This window comes from Grampus griseus (genome assembly GCF_964374135.1).
Source record: "Grampus griseus genome assembly, chromosome: 5".
Lineage (NCBI taxonomy): Eukaryota > Metazoa > Chordata > Mammalia > Artiodactyla > Delphinidae > Grampus > Grampus griseus.
The window spans coordinates 97,782,801-97,792,444 of record NC_138998.1 but is presented as its reverse complement, the minus strand read 5'-3'; the positions used below and the strand labels follow the sequence as shown (position 1 = coordinate 97,792,444).

Sequence of the window (9,644 nt, the reverse complement as noted above, 5' to 3'; positions counted from 1 at the left end):
GCTCCGCGGCATGTGGGATCCTCCCGGACCGGGGCACGAACCCATGTCCCCTGCATCAGCAGGCGGACTCTCAACCACTGCACCACCAGGGAAGCCCCACCATTGGTATTTTTATACGGATTGCATTGAATCTGTAGATTGCCTTTGGTAGTATGGTCATTTTAACAATATTGATGCTTCCAATCCAAGAACACAGTATATCTTTCCATCTGTTAGTGTCATCTTCAATTTCTTTCATCGGTGTCTTATAGTTTTCCAAGTACAGGTGTTTTGCCTCCTGAGGTATTTTATTTTATTTTATACCTAGGTTTATTCCTAGGTATTTTATTCTTTTTGATGTGATAGTAAATGGGATGTTTCCTTAATTCCTCTTTCTGATAGTTCATTGCTAGTGTATAGAAACGCAACAGATTTCTGTACATTAATTTTGCATCCTGTAACTTTACCAAATTCATTGATAAGCTCTAGTAGTTTTCTGGTGGCATTTTTCAGATTTTCTGTGTATAGTATCATGTCATCTGCAAACAGTGACAGTTTTACTTCTTCCTTTCCAATCTGAATTCTTTTCATTTATTTTTCTCCTCTGATTGCTATGGCTAGGACTTCCAAAACTATGTTGAATAAAATTGGTGAGAGTGGGCATCCTTGTCATGTTCCTGATCTTAGAGGAAATGCTCTCAACTTTTCACCATTGACTATGATTTCCATGTGCATGGAATACCTTTTTCCATCCCTTCACTTTCAGTCTGTATGTGTCCCTAGATCTGAAGTGAGTCTCTTCTAGGCAGCATATATACAAGTCTTGTTTTTGTATCCATTCAACCACTCTGTGGCTTTTGGTTGAAGCATTTAGTCTGTTTATATTTAAGGTAATTATCACTGTGTATGTTCTTATTGCCATTTTGTTAATTGTTTGGGATTTGTTTTTGTATGTCTTTTTTTGCCATTCTTCTTTTGTTCTCTTCTGTGATTTGATGACTACCTTTAGTGTTATGTTTGGATTCCTTTTTCTTTTTTTATGTGTATATCTATTATAGGTTTTTGGTTTGCAGTTACCATGAGGTTTTTTCTTATAGCTGTCTATATACATAATTGTTTTAATTGCTGATCCCTTCATTTAAAATGCATTTTTAAAACCCTGCATTTGTATTCTCCTCCTCTCATGATTACTGTTTTTGATATAATATTTAATATCTAATTGTTTCATGCACCCTTTAACGCTTATTGTAAATATAGATGATTTTACTACTCTTGTCTTTTATCCTCCCTATGAGTTTTGTTTGTGGATGATTTCCTACCTTTACTGTGTGTTTGCCTTTACTGCTGAGTTTTTCACTTCACGATTTTCTTGTTTCTAGTTGTGGCCTTTTCTTTTTTGCCGAGAGAAGATCCTTAAACATTTGTTGTAAAGCTGGTTTGGTGGTGCTGAACTCTTTTAATTTTTGCTTGTCTGTAAAGCTTCTGATTTCTCCATCAAATCTGAACAAAAGCCTTGCTGGGTAAAGTATTCTTGGTTGTAGGTTTTTCCCTTTCATCACTTTAAATATATTGTGCCATTCCCTTCTGGCCTGCAGAGTTTCTGCTGAAAAATTAGCTGATAGCCTTATGGGAGTTCCCTTGTATGTTGTCATGTATTTATTTTTTATTGTTTTATTTCCTGTCTGCAATTGCATCAAGATTTTATGCCTCTTTATTCATGTTGGAATGTTATATTGCACTTTTCTTCTGCTTTGGGCTGATATTTTTGTAGGGAGTGTTGTTAATCTGTAGGGAAGTTTTGTATCTATTTTCAGGTCTTTTTTTTTTTGCCCTTTTGTTTCCCTAGAGCAGCTTCCTTTGGATGTTTTAGTTGCACAATACTTTGTCAATTATACTTAAATAAGTCAGATTTTTCTCAGTTTGAAGGAGGATCTTTTGAAGTGCGGGAAGAGGTAGCTTTCCCAGTTTCTCAGTTCAAGAGCTCCCTCTTCTATTGCTATTATAAATTGCACTTCTGGTACTAAGTCTTACCTAAATTTCAGATCTTAACTTGGTTCACAAAGGCTCCCACCATCAGTTCCAAACTTCTATAGTATCTTTACCACCTCTGGTGAAGAAGCACTTTCACCAAGGAATCTTGTCCTAATTTCCACTTTCTGACTCCCCTCTTATTTATTTATTTATCGGTCATCAAATAACCCTTTATTTAATTATTTTCCTTTGTAGTTCTTAACTAGCTAGGCATTCCACTGCACCACTGTTGATGTCATCTCTGATGTCGTGAGGGTGGCAGCCATCAGCATTGCAACCCACGGGCTGGAAAATCCCCAGGATCTCTTTAATGGTTCCAGAGAGTTCTCTAGCTAAAGATCAGTGCCTCATCTGTTGCACAATGTTGACAATCTCATCAAAAGTGATGTTTCCACTGTGCTTAATGTTTTTCTGCTTCTTTCTGTCTCTTGGCAGTTCTTTGACAGCTTTGATGATCAGGACAGAGGCAGAAGGTACTACCTCAATCTGGGCCTGTGTGTTCTGAATGGTCAGTTTCACTGTAATTCTCAGACCCTTCCAATTACTAGTTGCCTGGTGATGTCATCACCAACCTCTTTTGGAAACAGACCGAGGGAGCCGATATTGCTGGCCAGGGCAAATGTGGCACCGACTTTCCCATCAGTGCACCTCAGATATACAGCTTTTATCTCCTTGGGGTTGAACTTAGGCGGCAAGGTGGAGGTGGCTGGTGTCATATGAACCCATATTTGGGATGACCCAAGAAAGTTGCACCTTGGCCGCTTCAAGCTGAAAGCTCCCTTCTGTTTTAAAAGTGCTATTTTCCCAGACAGCCTCTTCAATAAGTGGTGCTGGGAAAACTGGACAGCTACATGTAAAAGTATGAGATTAGAACACTCCCTAACACCATACACAAAAACAAGCTCAAAATGGATTAAAGACCTAAATGTAAGGCCAGACACTATCAAACTCTTAGAGGAAAACATAGGCAGAACACTCTATGACATAAATCACAGCAAGATCCTTTTTGACCCACCTCCTAGAGAAATGGAAATAAAAACAAAAATAAACAAATGGGACCTAATGAAATTTCAAAGCTTTTGCACAGCAAAGGAAACCATAAAGAAGACCAAAAGACAACCCTCAGAATGGGAGAAAATATTTGCAAATGAAGCAATTGACAAAGGATTAATTTCCAAGATTTACAAGCAGCTCATGCAGCTCAATAACAAAAAAACAAACAACCCAATCCAAAAATGGGCAGAAGACCTAAATAGACATTTCTCCAAAGGGTATATACAGATTGCTGACAAACAAATGAAAGAATGCTCAACATCATTAATCATTAGAGAAATGCAAATCAAAAGTACAATGAGATATCATCTCACACCGGTCAGAATGGCCATCATCAAAAAATCTACAAACAATAAATGCTGGAGAGGGTGTGGAGAAAAGGGAACACTCTTGCCCTGCTGGTGGTAATGTGAATTGGTACAGCCACTATGGAGAACAGTATGGAGGTTCCTTACAAAACTACAAATAGAACTACCATATGACCCAGCAATCTCACTACTGGGCATATACCCTGAGAAAACCATAATTCAAAAAGAATCATGTACCAAAATGATCATTGCAGCTCTGTTTACCGTAGCCGGGAGATGGAAGCAACCTAAGTGTCCATCATTGGATGAATGGATAAAGAAGATGTGGCACATATATACAATGGAATATTACTCAGCCATAAAAAGAAACAAATTTGAGTTATTTGTAGTGAGGTGGATGGACCTAGAGTCTGTCATACAGCGTGAAGTAAGTCAGAAAGAGAAAGACAAATACCGTAAGCTAACACATATATATGGAATCTCCGGAAAAAAAAATGTCATGAAGAACCTAGGGGTAAGATGGGAATAAAGATACAGACCTACTAGAGAATGGACTTGAGGATATGGGGAGGGGGAACGGTAAGCTGTGACAAAGTGAGAGAGAGGCATGGACATATATACACTACCAAACGTAAAATAGATAGCTAGTGGGAAGCAGCCGCATAGCACAGGGAGATCAGCTCGGTGCTTTGTGACCACCTAGAGGGGTGGGATAGGGAGGGTGGGCGGGAGGGAGATGCAAGAGGGAAGAGATATGGGAACATATGTATATGTATAACTGATTCACTTTGTTATAAAACAGAAACTAACATACCATTGTAAAGCAATTATCCTCCAATAAGGACATAAAGACAAACAAACAAAAAAAACCAAAAATTCAATAACTATTCAGACAACTTCTATTTATCTTTTTTTTTGAAGTTTTGAATTTTTTTTAATTTATTTTTTTATACAGCAGGTTTTTATTAGTCATCAGTTTTATACACATCAGTGTATACATGTCAATCCCAATATCCTAATTCATCACACAACCACCCACACCACCGCTTTCCCCCCTTGGTGTCCATACATTTGTCCTCTACATCTGTGTCTCAATTTCTGCCCTGCAAACCGGTTCATCTGTACCATTTTTCTAGGTTCCACATACATGCGTTAATATACGATATTTGTTTTTCTCTTTCTGACTTACTTCACTCTTTATGACAGTCTCTAGATCCATCCACGTCTCAGCAAATGATCCAATTTTGTTTCTTTTTATGGCTGAGTAATATTCCATTGTATATATGTACCACAACTTCTTTATCCATTTGTCTGTCGATGGGCATTTAGGTTGCTTCCATGACCTGGCTATTGTAAATAGTGCTGCAATGAACATTGGGGTGCGTGTGTCTTTTTGAATTATGGTTTTCTCTGAGTATATGTCCAGTAGTGGGATTGCTGGATCATATGGTAATTGTATTTTTACTTTTTTAAGGAACCTCCATACTGTTCTCCATAGTGGCTGTATCAGTTTACATTCCCACCAACAGTGCAAGAGGGTTCCCTTCCAATATTATTATTGTTTAAGACATTTCATATTCATTTAGATTTACCCATGTATTTACCCTTTCTGTTGTTCATTATGTCTTCCTATTTCATTTTGCTTTCTATCTGGAACCATTTACCTTCTGACTAAAGAATTCCCATTAGTATTTCTTTAGTGTAAGTCTACTGTGAATAATTTTTTCAGTTTTTTCATGTGAAAACATCTTTATTTCACTTTCATTTTAGAAAGTTATTTTTCAGTGGGTGCAAAATTCTAGTACAGTTATTTTCTTCTAGCTCTGACATTAGTTGTCACTTTGATGTTTGTGGTCTACTTTCTTTTGTTGAGAATTCAAGCATCAGTTTTATCACGGCTATTTTAAAAATCATACATCTTTTTCCTCTAGCTTGTATTAATATTTTCTCTGTCTTTGGTTTTGAAAAATGTTACTATGATACACCTATATGTATGCTTTCTCTGTATTTAATTTAAATGATGTTTATGGTTTCCTGAATTTGTGGCTTCATGTTTATTATGAACATCATTTTGATCTTCAAATTTTATCTCTGCTTCATCTGTCTCTTCTGAATTTGTTTTGGTTTGTTTTTTGTAGGATTTAAATTACATATATGTTAAATATTTTCACTATTTCCCATATATCTCTTATGCTTCCTCTTTTTTTTTTTTTGTATATTCCATTCTGTTTTTCTCTCTGTGCTTTGTACAGAAGATTTTCTCCCAATGTATGTTCCAATTTACTAATGCTCTCCTAAATTGCTTCTAATCTACTGCTCTTAACTTTTTAATTTTAGTTATTATATTTTTTCAGCTCTATAATTTCATTTGAAGAATTTTTATATTTTTGAGTTTTATGCTGAGATTTTCCATTTTGTGATCTTATTTCTGGAACATATTAATATGTTATTTTAAAGATCACGTATAATAATTCCAATATTTGGATCTCCAGTAAGTATATTTCTATAATCTGTTTTTCTCTTATTTTTCAGTCATGTGGTTTTGCCTCCTAGTAATTTTTCATTAGCAGCTAGAAAATACATTTGATAAATTGTAGTGATATTTTAAGACTCTAGATAATATCTTCTAGAGAGCATTCATTTTTGTTTGGTAGTTAGATAAAAGGAAGATTAATTTTAATTAAATCAAGGATTAAGTTGATTTAATGTCTAGCCCTTATAGAGTTGTAAGTTAAAATTGGAATGTTTGCCTGAGCCTCTCCTTGGTTGGCCTGAAGTCCAATTTTTGACCACCAGCACTGTAAGACTGCTAGAAATTTTGCTTAGCTTCTCAGCCTCCTGGCTTCTACTTACAAACAGACAAACATCTAAAAGGAGAACTTAGGGCCAAACTGGGCTCACTTCTCTATTCTTGCATTCTGTCTTAGCCTAGGTTCCCTAGAAAATAGATCCTGAGGTAAAGGTTAAGTGCTAATTTTTAACAGGGAGGTATAACTCTGAGATAGTAAAAGTAAAGGGAAAATAAAGTGGGTAGAAAAGGAGGAAAAGGAAATATGAGCTAGTGTATTACTGCAGATGACCACCGCTTCATGAAGAGAGGCTCACTGTATAGAAACACTTTGTCTTGGAGTAGTCTGATAGGGGGAGAAAGAGAGAGGAATTTATTCAATGGCTCCCTCTATTGATTGACTTAACTTTCATTGGTCAAAATTTACCCACAAGACATTAACTTCTATGCATTCCTGATGTTTCAACGGGTCTCTTCAGACCCACCAAGGAAACTGAATCCCATACCCTACAACATGTTGATTCTTCTAACTCCAGAACTAGTGAGAGTAATCAGATCCTTGATGGGTATGGTGGGGCCTGGTGCCATAGCTGCAGCAACTCATACCACATCAGGAGCAATGGAGTCTGTGTGGAGACTAGCACTCACCTTGGGGGAGGCTGAAGCAGCCTGCAAAGCTTGTTGAAGAAATGGTTGTGACCTTGTGTCCACAGTAAGTTTGAGGACCTGGAGAACAGTTAGGGCCTAGAAGATTTAAGGAGGTTCCTCAATGTGTCCAATGCACCTTCTCCTGGGAATCTTGACCTATCAAAGCCCTTAGTAGCTTCATAGTTTCCAAATGTCTTTAAGCAGTGGTTTTATGTATTGTCCAGCATTTCTGATTCTCAGGGGAAGGTTTAGTCTGCAACCAACCACTCCACATTACTAGAAAAGAAAAAAAAAAAAAAAGGCACTGCTATCTTTTAAAGATCTTATAATGGTAACATATAATGTTATCCACAGGCACAACTGACATCCAAATATAGCTAAAAAACTAGTTGACATCAGCTGCAGAGTAAAACTAGTGGGACACCAAGAAGCCAGGTTCTCACTTGTTAGATATAAATCACCCCTCATCTCTATGTTGACTCCTCAGATAAGTTCAGTTGATATTTTCAAAGTCAACTTGCCCTTGATTTCCTCAGATTAGTCACTGTTAGTGTTACTCACCCTTTGGAAAGTCCCGTCCTCAGGAAACCACTAATCACGGGTGGGGCCATAAGAGAAGGGCACACAATATACCAATTATATCATCTCTGAAGCAGAGGGTTCACAAGTGCCTTTATTTTTTTTCTGAATGCATAAATTCCTTTATTGAAAATATTGGGTTAGCACTGCAGTACATATACTCAATATCCATAAATCAAGGGCCACACATTTCTGATTGGAAAATACTGTTTTAAATAGAGAACACAGCATCTGGATATGCTCTCACAAGTATAATATCATGGACTAAACTAGGTAGGAGTGAACTATATGCAAAATGACCATTTTTTTAATAGCATATGGCTGCAAATGGCATAAATGGTAAATGTGATCATCATGAGACATTCCTGGTGTCTCACACCAACACATAGTTTAACAAGCAGATTAAGGTTAAACTGCCAATAAGTTGTTAATTAAGAGTTCTCAGTAGGAGGACTTGGGTGAAAGTACACCCAGTCTATAGATTTAAGATTTTATAGCATTCATTTAAACTTGCATGGAATGTGAGTGGAGTAAAATAATTGTTGATTTGACAGGAGGCCACTTGGCAATTTGTTTGTTCTCTTTTATATATAGTCTAAAATAAGAGAATATCTAGCTAAAGGAAATATTCTGTCAGCTTAAGGCCAACATTCTAAGAACTGTTTACTTCTTTAAAATGTAGTTATATAAACACTACTTTTCATTAATTTTTCCTTTCAAAGATCACTATGTGTTTAATTCTGACTGCTGCAAAAACTCAACTCACACTAATCATTATCTCTTCTTCCTTTTCCCAGCTAAAGTCTATCTCTGGTCTAACCTACAGTCTATAATTCAACTTCTTGTGACATACTCTAAGAATTTCAGAATCTCCTCATCTGCTGTTGTTCCAAAACATTACTGACCTATATGAACCCTGTAATTTTTAGCCTCTTCCAAATTAGGCCAAAGATTTTAGCTCTTAATGAAACCTCCTTATAGAAATTTACCATTGTATCTGTTCTATATTTTTATGTAATGTAAAAAACAGGAAGAATCAGTGTAAGGAGCTCATTAGGACCACTAAATAAAGGTCTTCTCTTATATTTGCAACCTTCTCAGGGCACTTAGATGCCTCTCTTTAGAAAAATGTCACCCTTTGGAGAATGGTAAGAGATGCATGCTTAATCACACAGTTCATGGAAATTGAGAAATGTTTCATTAGCTTCCTCCAAAATAACAATAAGTTTACTACAAAGGTTTTGGGATAACTACCTTTCTCTACTTCCTCCCAATCTGTCATTGTCACCACCATGGGTCATCCTTGCCACAGCAATCTGAATATGTGTGGCCAATGGGAAATGATGACTTTTCCAAAGAGAAGAGGACCTTTTTTCAGTAAAGGGAACATACACGGCTCTGGTTTCCTGCTAGAGCTTAACGTATAGGCCCCATTCAACATCAAGAAATACTGTATCACAAAATTGTGTATGCAGTTAAAAAACTATGTGTGCAGTATGAGCTCAGTTATAAAATATGTGTGTCTATAAAACATGTATGCATGTATGAGGATATATAGTAAAGTGTTAACCAATTATGGATCATGGAATTATGGGTACAAGCTAATTTCTATGCACTTATTTGTGTTGTCGTCATTTTATTTATTGGACATGTAATATTTTTTTCAAAAAACTTAAAAAAAAAAACTGTTTTGTCAGATGTTGTGCTCCTCCAGGTAAAATACATGCACTATGCTCTTCTAGGTATGTAAGTCAGTAAATAAACATGAAATGCATAGAACAAGCAAATAGCTTGTTCTCAATAAATGTTAACTATTATGGATACAACACAGGAAATTTAATTTAACTTTTTCATGAAATGCAATGTTAAAATATCTATATTTAAAGGCATGGGTCTTAAAAGAGTGTACAGATCTACAAAGGAACCAAGTAATCTACTAAAAGTGCTTGCCTCCTTTTTTATTTTTTTAATTTAATTTAATTGTATTTTATTTTGCCACATTGTGCTGCTCACGGGATCTTACTTCCCCCACCAGGGATTGAACCCAGTTCCCCTGGAGTGGAAGCCCAGAGTCCTAACCACTGGACCACCAGGGAATTTCCACTTGCTTCCTTTCTTAAAATGAGGTATAACTGAAACAGGAAAAAAAGACTTATAAAGACTGTTAGGCAGAGGACTATAAGAGATTTGAAGTCAACAACTCTAGCTGTGAGTGCTGCCCCTCACTGGCTAAGGTTATAATCTGGGTAAAAAATAAT

The 9,644-nt window shown here is 36.4% G+C and overlaps 1 pseudogene across 1 annotated transcript; it reads right to left on the bottom strand.

Moving 5' to 3' along the window:
* Positions 1-2,208: 2,208 nt before the first annotated feature.
* LOC309823178 (large ribosomal subunit protein uL11-like) lies at positions 2,209-2,726 on the bottom strand (annotated as a pseudogene). Its single transcript has one exon. The product of its transcript is annotated as a large ribosomal subunit protein uL11-like (transcript).
* Between the last annotated feature and the right edge of the window lie 6,918 nt (positions 2,727-9,644).